At 46.6% G+C, this 19527-nt stretch overlaps 1 protein-coding gene and 1 pseudogene across 3 annotated transcripts in view; one reads left to right on the top strand and one right to left on the bottom strand.

Moving 5' to 3' along the window:
• Plekha2 (pleckstrin homology domain containing A2) overlaps window positions 1-9230 on the bottom strand; it is a 66594-nt gene extending 57364 nt beyond the window's left edge. The window contains exon 1 of one of the 3 annotated variants that reach the window (XM_085844062.1): window positions 8965-9230. The gene's annotated coding sequence lies outside the window, so the exon portion shown is untranslated. Of the gene's footprint in view, window positions 1-6131; window positions 6246-6502; window positions 6653-8964 lie in introns of those variants that run through there. The other 2 variants (XM_021170743.3, XM_021170742.3) reach the window with 2 other exon arrangements.
• On the top strand, window positions 1539-6660 carry LOC147002480 (uncharacterized; annotated as a pseudogene).
• Window positions 9231-19527: the final 10297 nt, after the last annotated feature.

Here is a 19527-nt window from a genome sequence, read left to right as displayed (position 1 = left end):
TAAAATCAAATAAGCTGGGGCTGGAAAGCTTGCTCGGTGGTTAAGACCACGTGTCCCTCTTTCAGAGGACTTGGTGACCAGCTCTGACATGGTATGGTGTGGTGGTTTGAATAGGAATGGCCCCATGGACTCCTGTGTTTGAATGCTTGGCCCATAGGAAGTAGCACTATTAGGTGTGGTCTTGTTGGAAAAAGTGTGTCACTATCGGGACAGGTTTTGAGGTCTCATATGCCCAAGCTATGGCCAGTGTGGCTCATAGACTCCTGCTTCCTAGAGATCAAGATGTCAGCTCCTTCTCCAGCACCATGTCTGCCTGCACAGCACCATGTCCCACTATGTTCAGTTCTGAACTGAACCTCTGAAACTGCAAGCCAGCCTCAATTAAATGGTTTCCCATATAAGAGTTGCCATGGACCGGGCGTGGTGGCTCACGCCTTTAATCCCAGCACTTGGAAGGCAGAGGCAGGTGGATTTCTGAGTTCAAGGCCAGCCTGATCTACAAAGTGAGTTCCAGGACAGCCAGAGCTACACAGAGAAACCCTGTCTTGAAAAACCAAAAAAAAAAAAAAAAGAGTTGCCATGGTCATGGTGTCTCTTCACAACAACAGAAACCCTAACTTAGATATCTGGCCACCCATCAGCACGTACAACCCTAGTTCCAGGGAATCCCACAGGCACGCAAGCAAAACCATTCATATACATAAATAAATCAATCTAAAAATCTTTAATTAAATATTCAGCTGAACAAGCAAAAGAAAAGGTGGACAGACAATCCAACATTCTAAATAAAATTTTACAGAGAGCTAGAGATGTAGCTCAGTTGGCTGAGTGCTGCTTGCCTGCCTACCATGCAACCCTACACCACAGGAACCAGGCATGAAGGAGCACATTTGTAATCCCCCAGCACTCAGGAGGTGGAGGCAGGAAGATGAGAAATTCCAAGTCATCCTCTACTGTATATTGAGTCTGAGGCCAGCCTGGGCTACATGAGACATTGTCTCGAAAGAAACAAAACTATAGAGTTATTAGATGGTGCAAGAGGCAGCTGGCCAGGACTAAAGAAGTTTCCTAAAATACACAAGTATGCACCCACACCCACACACCCACACCCACACAGTTTAAAAGGAACTTCCCTATAACAGAGATAATGCCTCTCAGACACCATAGTATAGCAATATATATATATATACATATATATATATATATATATATATATATATATATATATATATATATACATACACACACACACACACACACACATCAGGTGTAAGTTATCACTTTGGAGTTGTTGGTCAATAAGGTCCCTGTAGACATTACAAGCCATGGCTGATGCTCTTTGTTGACTCCAGAACTTGATGGTTCAAACCTATTGCTAAAAAGGCCTATGGACCTGAGTCACAGGATGTGGACAAATCAAGCTGGAACCGACCTGGAAGCTTCATCGCTACTGGCTAACCTTCCAGAAGGTTCCATTGATGCTAGAAGAGAAAAGTATCCGACAGTCTTACTCAGTGTGAACCCTACTCGCTACAACAATGGCTGACCTGGTAAGATATGCCCACTACTGTAACTGTGGCATGAATCCTATGGGAGTAGCCATAACTGAAAGGCTAACCCATGTTCCAGTAAAGGGCTCTCTACATTCATGGGCACGCAGGCGGCATGAAGTGAATTCAGTTGGCGGGGGTGGGGGTGAGGGTGTGCGATGAAGCTGGGGGAGAGGGGGAAGGAATTAAAGGGAAGGGAATGGATTTGATCAAAACAAAACACAGATGCATGAATAAAATTCTCAACAACAACAAAAAAATTGTGGTTCGGGCCAGAGAGTAGCTCATCTATAGAATACTTGCCAATGTGGACATGCCCCCACTCCACACACACACACCCCAAAAGAGGAAATGCTGGCATTTGTCTGTATCAGCTCCCTGATTCCTGAGGTAGTTAATGTGGTTGGAATAAGAAAGATTCATTTGCTGGACTGTTCTGATGTGTGTGAAGTCAGTAGAGAGAAAGCAGTTACAGAAACCCTGCCTCCAGCAGTATTGTCCACCTTACAAGATAAATCTATAAAGTAATATACTATAATTCCAGTTCAAAATGATCTAGTTGGGGCTGGAGCGATGGCTCAGCAGTTAACAGTACTTGCTGCTCTTTCAAAACACAAGAGAAAACCCTGTCTCGAAAAACAAAACAAAACAAAACAAAACAAAAAACAACCCACAAGAGACTGGTTCTTAGCACTACACAGGGTAGCTCACAACCATCTGTAACTCCAGCTACAGGGAATCAACAGCCTCTCCTGCCCTCTTGGGGCATGCACACACACACATACACACAAACACACATATACACACACTGGGGTATGCACATACACACACAAACACACATATACACACATGTAAATGCATTTAAAATGTTTCAGTAAGAAAATGCATTTTTTTAAGATTCTTTTTTTTTTTGTTCATATTTAGAGATTTCTCTCACACTAGTCCATGTTAATAAGACAGGAACTTTCTAGAATTACAACCTAGTAAGAGCTTAGATGGTGGTTCTGGATTTCTCTCCCCTTTTGTCCTCCAAGTGCAGAAGATCTGGAGAGACAGCCCCAGTGGCAGCAGTGAAGACTCTGACCTGGATCTGTTAAACTCATAAGGAGAAAGTGTACAGGAAATGACATCAGAGGTCTCAGACAGGACCTGGGTGTGGAGGTAAGAGCAGCAGTCACGATCACGCCGCCTTCATATACAGTGTCCGCACAGATCGGTAAAGCCTCAAAAATAAATGCTAACGGCCCTGGGAAAACAAGAGCACACAGCACAGCCACTGTGGAGATGATTCCTTAGCCTGGCCACGGGGCAGACAGAGCCCGGGAAATGTCCGGGCATGAGTTTCCAGAATCCAGCCACAGTGTCCTCGCATTTTGCACTGGTCACTAGAGCAAATTCCAAACTGTGGCTGGAGGAGGAGTAACCCTGAAGAGAAGGGAATGTACCGACCCCGGGTCCTGTGTCTCCAGCGGAAGCCTGGGTGAGGAATGCAAACATCTTCAGGAATGGGGAGGTTCAGAAAGAGTGCTGCCACTCTGACCCTCAGACAGCCCGACCTCCTCTGGATCCCAGGATTTGGGGGGAGGAGGAAGGATACAGGGTCAGGGAGAAAATTTTAAAGGACAAGAACATTGATTGGAAGGGAGATAAAGGAAGACAACACCAATGAGATATTTGAAACCTTCTGGACCTCTCCTCTCATCTACATTGGGAGAAAATGCAGTTGGAGGGGCCGCAGGCAAGAAATAAAGGCTCATCAGATCACCTTCCCAGAAAGGTCCTTGAGCGAGCAGGCAGGCAGGCAGGCGGCCACATCTGGGATATAAATAGCCTGGAGAGGCTGAGCTCCACAGAGCTCAGAACCTGAAAGCCCCTCTACTCAGAGGAAGGCACCCATAGTTACATGTTTCCCCTCTCTCGCCTGCCCTTCTGCAAAGTGTACTCCATGGCCTTACGCGTGTCTGTTCAAACCCTGTCTCTAGATTTAGGGAAGGAAGAAAGGCTGGGTGTGGCGAGGCTTAGATAAGCAGGTGGCAAGGATCAATATGTGTAGTTTCAAACTTTTGGAGAGAGAGAGAGAGAGAGAGAGAGAGAGAGAGAGAGAGAGAGAGATCCATGACCACCAAAAAAGAATCAGCCGACCTCCGTCACCCATCCCCATGGCACAGGAAGCTTTAAAGGGTTTAGAGTGAAGAGAACCTGGGTCCAAACATGGACAAACCGCTGGACTCTCCTGAACTTGTTTCCTCATTTGCAACAGAGACAATCACTCTGCCGACTTAAATAAATAACGTGTTGGAAATTCTTAACTGCCAACCAGTAAACACCAGGCAAAGCAATGGGGAGGCAAAGGGGTTGTTTAAACCTGTGTGTTCGATGGGAAAGCATGTGTTTTGAGATTCTGGGAGCCAAGATTTGGATCAAAGGTCTTCCAGATACAATCCCCCAAAGGATGGTGCCCATCTTCCCAGTCTAGCCAATCCTTTCTCTTGGTTACTGGCTTCTACTGGGCAGGGCAGAGGTTTTTCTCTCCCCACAGCCTGTCACACTGCAATAATGTTTGTTCTGCTTCCTTCCTTTCCAAAGCCTAGCAGATTAGATTGCTGAGTCCTATCCCGCTTAAACCAAGACAGACAAGAAAGTGAAAGTAAGACTGCCCAAACTAAACTGTTCATGGGGGAGAGATCTCACAAGGGGAGCGCTGTGCCCAGCCCAAACTCCTAGCAACCAAGGCCCCCTGGAGGGGACAGAATAAAGAAAGCCTCCTTGCTTTCTGAGACCCAAAAAGCATCAGCAGTCTACATCCAGTTCAATCTGAGCCATCTAGCCAGCCACAGGGACATCGCCCAGATGTACACCTGTATCACGACTCGAGGAAGTACCAGCGGGATGTATACATGGCTGTGTTCCTGCTCCTTGGTCTGTCTAGTGTTGTAGCACACACCTGGGAGCAAGTGCAGGACTGCTGCTCTCCTGGGGTTTGGTGGGCCAGCTAACACTTGTCTCCCTCCCACACTGCTCTGGGGCTGGAGGGTAGGAGAGTCAGGGGAGGGGGGCTGTGCAAGGCAAGCTCTCTATCTGGAGCTACATTCTGCTGTTCCTTTCCTGCATTTGCAGAGTCGCTTCGGCAGCAGCCAACCACCAAACCCTGTGTGTGTCCAGGATGGATTGTGTCCCTCAATAAAACCCCAGTCTGAAGAGATCTGAGTTCTCTTCACATCCCTGGGATGACATGAGGGAGGTTGCAGGCCCTACTTCCTTTCACACAAGGGAGAAGCAGCAAGCACTAATGTAAGGGAAGAGAAGGGTGTGCCATCTCTCCACCAAACGACAGGCAGTTCCCAAATTGATCCCGAGTAGAAATTCGCCAGTTAAAAGAGGTAGGCAAGGCTCCCATGTAAGCCAGCTAAAACTCCACTAAGGTACCAATAATCTGTAAAAAGACATCTGCAGATACAGCCAAAGGACTCATCAGTCTAAAGACAATAGCTAGAGAAAAGTTGCCTGGCACAACCTGAGGCCCCACCTTTCTTCTGTTTCTTCTCAGTGATAGCTTTCATTCATTTGCTCAACAAACTCTACTCTTCTTAGAACCCTGGCTCAGGCAGCACCCAGGGAAAGCTAAAGTCTGCCAAGGCCACTGATTATGCTTCAGAAATCCTATTCTGGCTTCTCCAAACTCCAAGGACTCCAGTTTGATGTCCTGCATAGCCAGGGTCCTTCACTAGTCTGACAGCTCCCTAAAGACCGGGCTGAGCTGCTGGCCCACTGCTAACTTAGTACGTTCTTATTACCAAGTTATTATTATTATTAACAAGTCACTAGATGCAACCAAGTTGAAGATAAAACTTCTACCCTTCCTGTGTCTTCTGCTTAGCTGTTGCTGGAAGCTTTATACACCTCCGGGGGGGGGGGGGGGCGGGAGGCAACAAAGAAAGAAAGAGTGGGGGATGGGGGACAGCTAATCAAAGACATTAAGAACACCAGCACAATTTTGGAACTTCAGCCTCTACTGCAAACCAAAATGCTCCCAGGAGCCACAACTGGTTCGGTCTCCCCTGCTCCTCCTCTAGTGTTTATGCGCCTCTGAAAAACTCTTAATTGAGTCCAATCAGAGACAGAAGGAGTACAAACGGAAGATGTTCACGAAGGAAGAAAGCCTTAAAGGTGAAAGACTCTGGGCAGGGCTGCCCAGGGCAGAAGGTGTACAAGGGTGCCCTGGTCATGCCCTGATACTTTTTTTTTTCCTTCCCACACGACCTGGCCCCATCTCTCCTTTCTTCTTTTCTTTTCCTTTTAAATTTTAAGGGCACAGTCTCCATGGCTGAGCAGAACAGGGAAGCGCGGACGTTAAAGGGGACAGCCTTTTGAGGCTTCCCCTCGAAAGGGTTATCTAACCTGGAACCGACCTACGTTTTCCACCAAGTCACCTCTATTGCCAGGAATCCCAGAAGCCCATGGCGGGAGCCGACGAAAGGAGGAGTCTCCCCGGGGTAGCATTCTAGGCCCGCGCCAAGTTAAAAAGGAGTGAGAAGGAGAAGGAAGAGGCTCCAGCACCCAACTCGTGCCTGAGGGACTTGCCTGGGACGTTCTCTGCGCTCCTCCCCTACCCGCTGCCCGGGCAGTCCTTGAGGGGCTACCACCCCTGTGCTTGAACCTCGGAGAAGTTTCGCCGTTGCAAACGTGAGAATCTGCAGCTCCACAGGACACCGCCCCCACACGCCCCACCCCACAGCCCGACCCCTGGCGGTGGCGACCTTGGTCACCCAAGAGGCGCCAGTGCACTGGAGGAGGGGCTGCATTTGGGGCTTTCCTGGGAGCTAGGGAGGTGGCCCATTGGGTCACCTCCGATCGCCGTCCACCACCCGAACTGGCGCCACCAAGCAAACCCAGCCGCCCTGCTCTCCTCTGTCCTCCGCGCCCCGGCCCTTGCGCCTCTCTGCCCGACTCACCGCGCTCCGCGCAGCAAGGGTCGCATCGGGTCCCAGGGCTCTGCGCCTCGGGGCTTCGCTTCCCGCCTGTCCTGCGGCACACTTCTCCCTTATCCTCAGCTGTCCTCCAAGGCCGTCTCTCGACTCTTTTTTTCCGGGTTAATTTCGTTTCACATTAAAGCAAAACCCAGCCCCGGATGTGAGTACAATGCTCCTCGGGCCTCCAGGGGGGAGGAGAGGGGTGCGGAGACCTCGAGGGGACAGCAGCGGGGAGTGGCGGGGGGGAGGGGGTTGGTGGGATGTAACCCGGCTGCAGCAGGTGTCCAGGCTGGGGTGCTCGACCGTCACGTCCTGAGCCTACTTCTCCGCACTGTGCAGCCGGCCCAAACCGCGGCTGCCCAGAGGGCGAGGGGGCGTTGAGTTTAGGGGTGGAGAGAGGAACGCATCGCCCCCTGCGGTCTGCAGTGCGCCCCGGGAGCTAAGAGGGTCGCCAACGCCCTAACCCAGCTTGCCTGGCCCTTCTTGGAGCACGGAGAGAAGTGGGAAAGAGAAGCTGGATTCGATAGCTTCAGCCTAGGGTGACCAGACAGAACTCCAGCGCCCTCGCCCTTCAGTCACACAGTAACCCATAGGTATCAATCCAGTGCTGGTGCCGATGAGGAAACCGAGACTCCAAGACATTAGGTAACTTGCTCTGGGTCCCCAGTCAGTAGAGGGCAGGTCTGTCCGGTCTTAACGCAGGCCTCCCTCGTGGAGACATTGACATTTAAATATAAGTAAAGCCAGGCAGACAACATCCGAGACCTAAATGTAGTGGACTCAATTTTACGGTAAAATTGTCAGCCCAGGGACCGAGCACCGAGAGATGCGGCTTTGGGGGCTGGGGGTGGGGAGGAGGATACTGATGTCAGCCTTGTGTGTCCAAGATCCTCGGAATGTGTAGTGAAAAAGTCGCCCCCGGAAGCTCTGCAGGATTAGGCCTGGCTTCGCGGGTGGGAAGTACGGTGCGAGGCAAAGGCAGCCTGACAGCCTAGGGGCTGAGGGCTGCAGCCAGGTGAGCCGGCAGGAAGGCGGGACGCCCGGCAGCACACGCCCCGAAAGCTCCCCTGATGAAACCGCAGGCGCTTCCTCTTCTATTTTGATAGCCAAAGCGAAAATGAGCCGCCCAGTTCGCTCAGGTGTGAAAAAAAAAAGACGTTTGCTTTAAAACATTATGCTGTGAATTGAGGAAGGAAAAGAAAACGAGGTGGGGAGAGGGGAGCCATTTCCCTTGAAATAAACATCAACGTCAATTTTGTACGTTTGAGGAGGTCCCTTGCCCTGCATCGGGGCTTCAAGTAGCATTTCTCCTAACCCGCTCCCATTCCTTAGGCAGCTGGTGACCCGTGACTCCGCTCAGTGCCTCAGTTTCTATATCTGGGTCAAGCGAGTCAATTCTTGCGGGGTTTCCTTCCTACACAAAGGTGCTATGTACTTTTTTTTAAAACGAGATGGTCATTTTTACCGTAAAATGGAGGCTGCTCTAAACCATCAGCTCAGGTTAAGTTTGCTGAATGAGTGCTGCCCAAAACTCCCGCTGGGATGATCACTTAGCAGCAGTGTGGTGGCGCTTCGGATTTCACGGTATGGTTCCTATTAAAACCCATAAAACAGCTCCTGTGAGGCCTGCCTGACTCACCCAGTCACAGACCCACAAATATTTTCTGAGCACTACTGTATTGGCTGCCTGGCAGGCAGAGAAGCCAAAGGCCTCAGTTTCCAACAAAGACAAGGTGGGAACCTGTGTGTACCCTTCTGTATCGCAGGGAAATCGGCCTTCAATATCCTGAAGAGCCAGAAGAGCCTCTGTGACAGGTAATGAATCTCACCGACGAAGCTGGTAGATCTGTGAGCTTTGAGTGAGCCTCAGCACAGTTGAGGTCAGCTTTACTCCCTGGGGGAGAGCAAGACCCGGAGCTGAGGAAGGCTCATACTTCACCGAGAGCCTCCTTACTGCCGCCTCCGGGACTAGACGATAATTTCTGCACGGAAACCCCTGCTAGCATCCTGGTTTCCCCTGCTTCTCAGATAACCTCTCCACGTCCTCTAACAAACACCTCAGAGCAGGGCTTCAACTCAACTTGCTGTAGTCTGCCTGTCTGGCTGGCTCAAAAAATACATATACCAGACATGACACCATTTTAAGCATTTTAATGTGCACCCGTGGTGACATCCAACGTACTGTTCACCTGTGGCCACTGTATAGTTCCAGACAATTTCCATCCTCTCTCTCTTCTTTCAGCCTTAAGTACACTAATTTGCTTTCCACCCAGTCTACATATTTGGGACATTTCACATAATGGAAATCACACGACAGTGGCGTTTGTATCTAGCCTCTCCAGCCTTTAGCATCTCTTGATAAATTCATTTTGAAATATTTTCCTTATCTTGACTTTATTCATCTGCTTTGTCCCACTGCACTAAACCAACGATATGAGTCTCACCTGTAGAGATAAGGACGCCAAAGACTGTTTCGGGCGCCTCCCAGGATCAGAGCAACATAAGTTCCAAAATCTGATGAAGATTTTGCGGGTAGTTAGTAGTCTCAACTCGCTCCAGAATATAGGGCTTAACTACTCCTAGAATCTTCCAGTAGAGAATCGTCCCCTGAAAACTGGAGATATCTAGTCAGGACCTAAGCATCTAAGGAGCCCTCTGTCTAACGCAGCTGTTTTGTTCTGCACTTTCTATTTTCGAAGCTAATGGCTGGTGACCTAGAGAGGCCAATGACATGGAGTGGTAAGCCAGTGTTCCCTCCAGGGAACCGTGTTAGTCTCTGTCCTCAGAGATTCCTGTTATCAAGCTATTGAGCTGCAGCTGGGGCCACTTGATGAGGCCAAAGTCAATTCGCTTGGTTCACTTCACAACAGTGAGTTTTGCCCAGAGATAAACTGCTTTGGGGCCAAGTTGTATACCTCCAGGAGTCGGTGGCCATTTTTCTAGGCAGTCACTACTTGGTTTTGTTTGGTTGGGTTTTTTTTTGGGGGGGGGGAGGGGCGGGTGGGGCTGGTTTAGCCCTGGCTGTCCTGGAACTCACTTTGTAGACCAGGCTGGCCTCGAACTCAGAAATCCGCCTGCCTCTGCCTCCCAAGTGCTGGGATTAGAGGTGTGCGCCACCACGCCCAGCTCATTACTTGTTTTAATGACAGAGTGCCAAAGAGTACTGCACCATCCAATTCTAGTATTCTGCTACGTTTCTAAACCAATTATCATTTTCCTTTCCAAATACATTCTATTTTCTTTTCCAGGCATTTACTGATAAATGATATACATACATATTGATATATATATACACATATATACATATATGTATAATTACACAACCTAATTTAAGTCTTAGAATAACACTGAGTTCAGGAACAATTATTTCCAATTTTTGTTGAGATGACTATTAACAATATGAAGATGAAGCCCAGGTATAGAGCTTAACACTTAAGTCGGTGTCTAGCCTCCTTTCCCTAAGCTACACTAACATGTAACAGGCCTCACAAAGAGCTCAGGACAGAGTGCAAGACCCCTCAACCTCAGTTCTGCTCACTATATTTCTACTTCATCTACAAGATGTTGAAGGGGATGTCCTAAAGAAGTCATGGCTACATAAATACAGAGATAATTTGCATATTCAAACGAGTCTGCACATATTCACGGAAGCATTGTTCACCATGGGAGAAACGGGATCATTTACGGGGTTAGACAGGTCAACACTGGCACATGCATACGTCCTTACTCTATGCCCCGCCAAGGAAGAATATAGCTGGCTCGGGAGAATTCTTTCAAAGGTCCAGCACATGCAAACAAAGCACCAGGAATGCCCAGGGTTCAGAGAAACAAAGGGAGAGAAAAAAAAAGAGAGGGAGAAAGAAAGGGAGGGAAGAAGGAAGGAAAGAAGCAATCCTACTAAAATAAAAACCATTACAAAGCCATATATATAATATAAAAATAGAAATATGGATGATTTCTTTCAAATTCTTAATCATGGTTCCTTTTGGGCAAGCAGAGGGGCCTTAATGGTAGCTTTTAAGATATATATTCTGCAGTATTTAGGGTTGTGTGTGTGTTCATCTGTGTATTGGCACACATGTACATAAATGTGTATGTGTGTGCACACACACTCTAAAGTGCTTGTGTGTGGAGACCAGAAGTTCCTTGAATAGCTCTCTAATCCTGAATTAATCCTGAATTTGCTGATTCAGCTAGTCTAAGTAAACAAGCTTACCCTGGGAATCCCCTGTCTATACTTCTCAAGCGCTGCGTTCATGGTCGGTCACAGTGCCTACCCAGGTCCTGGGTAAATTTTAGGACTGGAGAGATGGCCTAGTGGTTAAAAGCACTGGCTGCTCTTCCAGGGGACCTGGGTTCAATCCCAAGCACCCACATGGTATCTGAGAAGTGTCTATAACTTTAGTCCTAGGGGATCCAACAGCCTCACACAGACATATAGGCAGGCAAAAGAGTAATACACAAACAATTTTTTAAAATAACAGATAAGTTTTAGTGTGATTTAACAGTTCTATGAGATGGAAAATCGCGTTGCAATCCTGGGGGCACTCCATTGAGGTGTGACAGGTTAGCATAACAGACAAAGGCACACAAAGTAGGGGAGAGGTTTGGAGGAGCCTGGGCAGCTTCGGCTCCGGATACTAAGGAGACAGGATCTTGAAGAGACCTTGAAAGATGACATGTGTAAATGTGAAAAGAGAATTTGGGACCAAAAATGATTAAATGCTAGCCAAGGTGACGGCTCAGCTGGTAAAGTGCTTGCAAGGCAAGGACCCAGGTTTGTAAAACTGGATACAACAGTTGGAAACATGGATTTCTGCCTGTAATTCCAGAGCTGGGAATTCAGAGACAGGAGGATCCCTGATGCTTGCTGGCCATAGCATCTAGCTGGATCAGTAAATCCCATATTCAATAAGATATCCTTTAAGGGAAAAACAAAGTGCAAAGTAATTGAGGAAGATGATTGATTGTGTGGCTTCCACACAAATGCTTATGTGTTCCTGCCTGTGCGCGCACGTGCACACACATACACATACACACACATTAGTGCAACACAAACACACACACATAAAGAATGTACAAGCCCTGGTGGGGAGCACAGCTGACAAGTTCTGAGGAAGCATGGGAGCACGTTAGTTACTTTTTTTGGTTGTTGTGAGAAAAAGGAAAAGCAGATTGAAGAAGCAAGGAGGAGGGGTCAGCTCACAAGCAGTTCAGTCCCTTTGACAGGACACTCACCCTGCACCCATTGTCACGGCCAAGAGGGGTGAATGCTTGTTCTCCATTCACTCTCTCTTTCCTAGTCAGCCTGGGACTACAGCCCATGGGATGGTGCTACCCATATTTAGACTTGGTCTTTTCACCTCAAACCAACCCAGTCTAAAAAGTTTCTCATAGGCAGGTAGGCCCAGACGTTTGTTTCCATAGTGACCCCAAATCCCATCTAGCTGGCCATTTTCAAACCATCACCCAGATGCAAGGAGAGTTTAATGGAAACAGCAGGAAGATGGGGAGCTACAGGATTCCCCAGTGCTGAGGCCAAGGTTTCTGCAGTCATTGCTTTGGTCTTCTTGAGCCACTGAAGGTCCCTGAACCAGGAAGGACACAATCAGAAAGAAACAGGAAACAATCTCACAGCTGGTGATCATTTAGTGATAGGATTCCAGGGTCAAGCGACAAGGGTTTGACTCCCTGTCTATCATTAACTAATGGGACAATCAAGGGACTGGTTACATTCCTTCTGTGTCTCTGCAGAACAGTCGTGTCTTTCTTATATCATTAATGGGCAGCAGTGAGCTCATGCTTTTAGGGTGCATGCTAAGTGCTGAGGATGTCAGGGGCTACATGTGCAGCTCGGCAGCAAAGCACTTACCCAGCATGCTTCAGGCCCTGTGTTCTATCCTCCAGGCTGTACAAAACAAATAAAAGCCAGTGTTGTGTCTTGCATTAAAATCTTTGCGGTGTGAGCTGGGCATGGTGGCACATACCTTTATACCAAATGCCAGCATTTGGGAAGCAGAGGCAGGCAGATCTCATTTCAAGGCCAACCTGGGCTGCAGGGTGAATTCCAAAACAGCCAGGGCTAAATACACAGAGAAAGCCTGTCTAGGAAAAACAAAACAAAACAAAACAACCTTTGTACTTCACCCTGAAGTTTTTCTACAAAGAGTCAACTGTTTGCAAACACTTAGATAATGGATTGTTAATCTCCTTTGACAGGTGGAAATATATAGCTTTTCTTCCAATTTTTTTGAAAGAAATTTCACTCTTTGGGGTACATGCTTAGTGTCTCATTTTACAGTAGTGCACACATTATGTTCACAGTCTCATGAAGAGGAACTTGCAAGCAGGCTCAATTACTTTTATATATTTGGTTTTTTTCAATTGTTTTCATAGAATCTGCTTTGATCACACTCTTTCCCTCCCCGACTCCTTGAAATTCTCACTTCCCCACCCACCGAGTGTTGCGTTTGTTCTTTCTCCCTCTCCATTCCCTCAGATAAAAAGAGATAAAAAGCAAAACCAAGCAAAAAAAAAAAAAAAAAAAAAAAAACATTAACCAAAAAGCACACGAGGGCACGGGTGCACACACACACACCATGCAGTCTGTTTTGGTTGCCCAACCAGTCCCGCCCTGGAGTGTGGTGGATGTACCGACAACTTTGGAGAAAACTGATTTCCCCTTCCCAGCCGGGATCAGTTGAGAATGTCTTCTTGGTAGGGGCGGGGCTGTGTCCACTTCCCCTCCATGCTGAGATCCTGACTGGTAAGAATGTGGATTTGAATCTCAGACTCATACAACCTGTCATGATCTGAGCCATCAGCTCTGAATCACAGGTCAGCCATCCCAGCCCAAGTCCAGCACTGGCTCTTAGTTCAAATTCTCAGAGTCTCCAGAGTAGAACAAAAAAAAAAAAGGGAAGTGGCAGAAACATCGGAAATTTCTGTTTATAACACAGGGAACAGGGATAAAGTCAGATGGAGGAAGATAAAGCTTTTGTGAACTCCTGGAGGTTTATGCATGATATCAAATGTAAAATATAAACAGGATGTGTGTACATATACACACCCACATGTACGCATAGGTGCACACATGCACCAGAATTATTTCCTACTAATGAAGTTTGGAAAACATAGCTACACTGTCAAGTTTGACTCTACTTAAAACTTAAAACTGAGTGTTCATCCTGTTTCCAGAAATAAGTCAGCCATTCCAATGGATTCCTGCCTGCAGAGGGCCTCTCAGTCAGCTTGGTGCCTGCAGTCCCCCGCCAAGATCCCAAGTCCTGTGACCCAGGCAGGGGTTCTGGGAGGAGCCGACGGCCATCTCTTCCACCAGGAGAACCAAGTAGCTTCCTTAACCTCAGCCTCATGAGGCTGTCTTAGCATGTTTCAGCACTGTCTTAGACTTGGCTTTTCAGACTCAGTTCTGCTTCACACACTCAGTTCTGCGGTCACGCGAGGAAGGGAGCTTATTAGTAAATCCGTGTGGAGACCACAGCCCACACCATCAGTGAGAATCAGCGTGGGACCACTTATTCCTGGGGACACCTGAACATCAACAAGGCAGGTGACTGACCCCAAGGGCTCTCAGCACAGCACAGACAGCAAGAAAAAAAAATCAAAAGGGGTATTTAAATACAGTAATATTTATCCTTACATCATTTTAAGAGGAGACAACTCTTCTAGACCCTGAAAAACTCATAGAAGATTTTAATTCTAATTGTGACGTGTTAAGAGGAGGGACCAAATGAACCTTTAGGAGTTGACTAGGGGACTTGGGCAGCAAGGTGGCTCCAGCACTAACCACTGAGCTGACAACCCAGGGTTAAGCCCCAGAACCCAGGGTGGAAAGACCGATCCAGTTCCCACAAGGTGTTCTCAGATTTCCATATATACACCATGCATCCTCCCTCCCCCAATCAATCAATAAATAAACATAAAAATGATGGACTTTGTAATGTTAAACAAAAGAGATGACTGGGCTGAGGGATCCATTCTGGACCAGTGGACACAGGCTATTTTGTGAGTCGGAAAGTCTGTGTCTTACACTGAGACCCCTTGGCCCGGGGTGCCCCGCACAGAGCTGAACAAAAAGGCCATAAGAACCAGGAACAAACCTCTCCTCATTGATTGCTCTGACTGGTGTATCCATTTATAGCAACAGGAAACAGCCTAACGCTTGGCAAGGTACACAGGAGGCAAGCCACACACCTTTAATCCCATTCTCAGGAGGCAGAGGCAGTGGGATCTCCGTGGGTTCCAGGTCAACCTGCTCTAGATAACAAGATGTTGAAAGTGCAGAGTGCTAACTGTGTAAACCAGCAACTCTTCTCACGTGCTCGGGTGTCCGCTTTCCTCTAAGCCTTTGGGAACAGGCAGAAAGAGGTGCTTAATAATGTTCATTTTGCAAGAAATCACCTAAAAATGTTAACATCAGGGCTGGTGAGATGGCTCAGAGGGAAGAGCACCCGACTGCTCTTCCGAAGGTCCAGAGTTCAAATCCCAGCAACTGCATGGTGGCTCACAACCATCCGTAGCGAGATCTGTCGCCCTCTTCTGGAGTGTCTGAAGACAGCTACAGTGTACTTACATATAATAAATAAATCTTTAATAAAAAAAAAAGTTAACATCAATTATCTAGGCGATGGCTTTAATGACCGGGTTTTTTGGGTTTTTTTGTGTTTTGTTTTTTGTCTTTTACATCTTTATTTGGGGGATTTTCTAAGTTTTCCTTAATAAGCATAAATTGCTTTCTGTACAATTTTTAAATGTTTATTTATATTTTATGTGTGTGTATGTAAGTGCACCATGTGCATGGCATGCCATAGGAGGCCGGAAGACACAGGGCATCTCCTAGAACTGGAGTTAGAGAGGGTGTGAGCTTTAAGGGGGGGGGGTGGCACTTGGGTCCCCTGCCAGAGCGGTAAGTGCTCTTTACTGCTGAGCCTTATCTCCAGCCCCACAGGTATTCTTTTATGGTTAGAGGGGAAATGAGAATTTCTTTAAAGTAATCCTTACTATGAAAGCACATTAAAGGTCTCATAGTTGCTTTGTGGTCAAGACAAGAATAACTCATAAATAGCTGTGTCCTCAAATTTAAAAGGCTTGCCAATATATAACTACTCTCACACAAGCCTCCCTTCTGTTTGTCTGGAGATGTAACTCACTCATAGGGTACTTACCTAGGACAGGAGACCCAGAGCTCATTCCCCAATTGTGGCATACACATTAAAGAAAGAAAAAAGAAAAAACCCCAAATCTCAGGCAAATTCTGATTCTCAAGAAAACTCAGATGAATTGCTAGGGACTTGGAAGTTTTCTTCGAATTTCATCATAATTGCACAATGGCTCCAGATGAAACTGTATTCAAATTAAATGTGGTATGTGATTGGAGAATTGAGCCCAGGCCAACGGAACTCTTTCTTTTAGCAAATTTCAGCACCAGGAAACTAGATTTATGCTGACACCTAAGGCTCAGTTCTGAGGGCACTGGAATCAGATATCCAGCCAGGTGTACCCTCATCCTCTGACCGGACTATCTGGGTTTCCAGAGGTGACACAGGGCTGGTGTCATCCTTCTGACAGCAGAGATTCAGGCACAGGTAAGAACGTCTGAGTAGGCAGACTACGTGGTTCTCAGTGAATCAATAGCAAGAGGACAGAGAAATCATTGAAGACAGAAGATGGCAAGGTATGGGGGAGCGGGAGGGGAGTTAATGACCACAGCTGACTTATCTCTGTGTCCATAATGGAATGGCTAACCGTGGCACAGCACAGAGAGAGGCAACCTTGAGTCCCCAAGATTGTATGTGCTCCGGATTATGGTCTGCACTCCTAGGAGGACTTTGGGCAGGTGACTGGCTGACCTGTGTAGGCAGAAAGAGCCTCTGTTTTCAGCTCAAAGTATTATGCAGTTTTCCTGATGGGGGGGGCAACATCACCCCAAAGGGATGAAAGCAGAGCTCTCGATTCACTCATGCCATTTACTTTACATCTTTTTAAATATTATGTTGTGTGCAATTATGTACCTCAATGTATTCATATTATTATTATGTATCTGTCATTTATTACCTCAATAAAACATTTTCATGGATGTTTATAGAGAAAATAAAAGCAAAAAACTATGTAAAGGAAAATGATAGAATAATAAATAATTGTTTAATTGAGATACTACATGTATTAGAATGACTGCAATGAAAATAACATGGGCTGGAGAGATGGCTCAGTGATTAAGAGCACTGGCTACTGTTCTTCACAGGGGTCCTGAGTTCAATTCCCAGCAACCACATGGTGGCTCACAACCATCTGTAATATGATCCGATGCCCTCTCTGGTGTGTCTGAAGACATCTACAGTGTACTCATATACATAAAATAAATAATTTTTAAAAAGAAAAAAGAGGGGCTGGAGAGGTGGCTCAGAGGTTAAGAGCACTGACTGCTCTACTGAAGGTCCTGAGTTCAAATCCCAACAACCACATGGTGGCTCACAACCATCCGTAATGAGATCTGACGCCCTCTTCTGTGGTGGCTGAAGACACCTACAGTGTACTAACATATAATGAGTAAATAAATCTTAAAAAAAAAAAAAGAAAAAAGAAAATGACAGCCATGCCACATGCTGGTGAGGGTGCAGAGGGATCTGGGGTGCGCTGCTCTTGGAGATGTCAATGCCCCACAGACACATCTAGGAAACAGTTTGGCACACACTGAGCATGGTACTGATTGCCAGTAATTCTAGCATTTGGGAGACTGAAGTAAGAAGATGGCAAGTTTGAGGCTGACCCCAGCTTCATGTCTAGATTGTGGGTCAAACACAACGATGGAATTATTTTGTGCCAACCCTTCAAAAAGAAACAAAACAGGAAGCGGTGGTGGGAAAGGGTTTTTATGGCACTAAACATCTTCTAACCTTGATTCCCCCTTGCATCCTATTTAGTATATTTGTTTCAGATACAGACACAATGAATTCCACCTCAAAACTCAGATGTTAAAATGGATGTGAGGCTGGAGAGGTGGCTCAATGTAAGAACACAAACTGTGGGGGCTGGAGAGATGGCCCAGCAGTTAAGAGCATGACTGACTGCTCTTCCAGAGATCCTGAGTTCAATTCCCAGCAACCACATGGTGGTTCACAACCATCTGTATTGGAATCCGAAGCCCTCTTCTGGTGTGTCTGAAAACATTGACAGTGTATTTATATATATAAAATAAATAAGTCTAAAAAACAAACAAACAAACAAATAAACCATAGACTGTTCTTGCACAGGACTGGGTCTGGTTCCCAGAATCCATGCAAGGCCTGACAACTGCGTTATACTGGAGCTGGTGCTCCATTCTGGCCTCCTTGAGAGCAGCATACATATGATGTGTACATGCAGACAAAACACTCATACACAGAAGGAGGAAAGGAAGGGAGGGAGGGAAGAAGGAAGGAAGGGAAGAAAGAAGGGAGGAAGGAAGGAAGGAAGAAAGGAAGGAAGGGAGGGAGGGAGGAAGGAGAGAAACCCTGTCTTGGAAAAAAAAAAAAACCAAAAAAATTAAAAGAAAGAAAACAGGGAATTGTAACTGGTCGGGTAGCAAAATAAATATTGTAGAGAGCTGGGCATGGTGGCGCATGCCTTTAATCCCAGCACTTGGGAGGCAGAGGCAGGCGGATTTCTGAGTTCGAGGCCAGCCTGGTCTTCAAAATGAGTTCCGGGACAGCCAGGGCTATACAAAGAAACCCTGTCTCAAAAAACAAAAAACAAATAAACAAAAAATATTGTAGAGATATTCTTCAGTCTCTCCATCGGATTATCAGACTACTGAACCAACAAACCCCAAGGAAATGGGAATTTCTCTGAGAATATCAAGCCCCAAGTAGGAAAAGTACCAGCCAGAGGCGGGGAGCTTGTCTCCCAGGAGGAGATCCAAAAGATGTAAGAACTTGCCAGCCGCCTTCCAGGATGAGTCTGAAACCCAGACCATGAGGAGACAATGTGGCAGGGTGGCACCTTGGCCTTGTGCTTAAACTTTAATCTCAACTCAGGACCAGAAGACTTCTAGGGGTGAGAGACTGCCAGATCTCTTTGGCCCTCTGCCCAACATACCCACACTGAGTAAATCTTCCTTTTCTATTTTCCAGTATTAATAAATAAACAAGCACACAAACCAGTGTGGTGATATACTTCTAGTACTTGCTAGGGTGGAGTTGGAAAGATGTGTTGTGTGTCTGAAGATGGTCTGAGCTATCTAAACAAATAAATAAATATAATTTTAAAAAAATTAGACATGTAACTATCACATGACCCAGCAGTCACACTATGTGCAGTATATCAGAGAATTTTCTTAGGAATTATTTATGGGGGTTGGAGAGATGGCTCAGTGGTTAGGAGCACTGACGGCTCTTCTGAAGGTCCTGAGTTCAATTCCCAGTTACCACATGGTGGCTCACAACTGTCTGTAATGGAATCTGATGCCCTCTTCTGATGTGTCTGAAGAGACCGACAGTGTACTCACATACATAAAATAAATAAATCTTTTTTTTTAAGGAATAAGTCATTGCTAAATAGATGATGCAGTGAACATTCAGTTAGTGATACTGAGTAGGAGAGAACATCAGAAATCCACATGCTCTGTGATTCTACTTGCACAACAGTTTGAAATGATAAAAAACATAGAAATGAATAATTAGTGTTACCATGGGTCTTGTAAGGAATGGGGGAATGTTTGCGCTGATAGGTTTGTCCCATGTTCTACGTCTCTGCTGGTACCGTATTATCATCTCAAGGTCATACTAATAGGTAGGGGGCAGTGAGTGCAGATGCCACTGGAGGCCAGGGACATCAGCAGTTCTGAACTACCTAGTGCCGATGCTGAGAAAGGAACTCAGGTTCTCTGTAAGAGCTGCAAGTTCTCTTAACTACTGAAAAACCATCTTTTTCCACCCCACCCACATGCCCATTCCCACCTTACCCCACTCCCGTGCCCACCCCCACCCCATGTTTGGAGCAACTCTAGTAAG

Source organism: Mus caroli, unplaced genomic scaffold, assembly GCF_978045245.1.
Source record: "Mus caroli unplaced genomic scaffold, Mus_caroli_1 scaffold_10, whole genome shotgun sequence".
Lineage (NCBI taxonomy): Eukaryota > Metazoa > Chordata > Mammalia > Rodentia > Muridae > Mus > Mus caroli.
The sequence above is the reverse complement of the archived record's forward strand: the minus strand, read 5'-3'. Positions and strand labels throughout refer to the sequence as shown.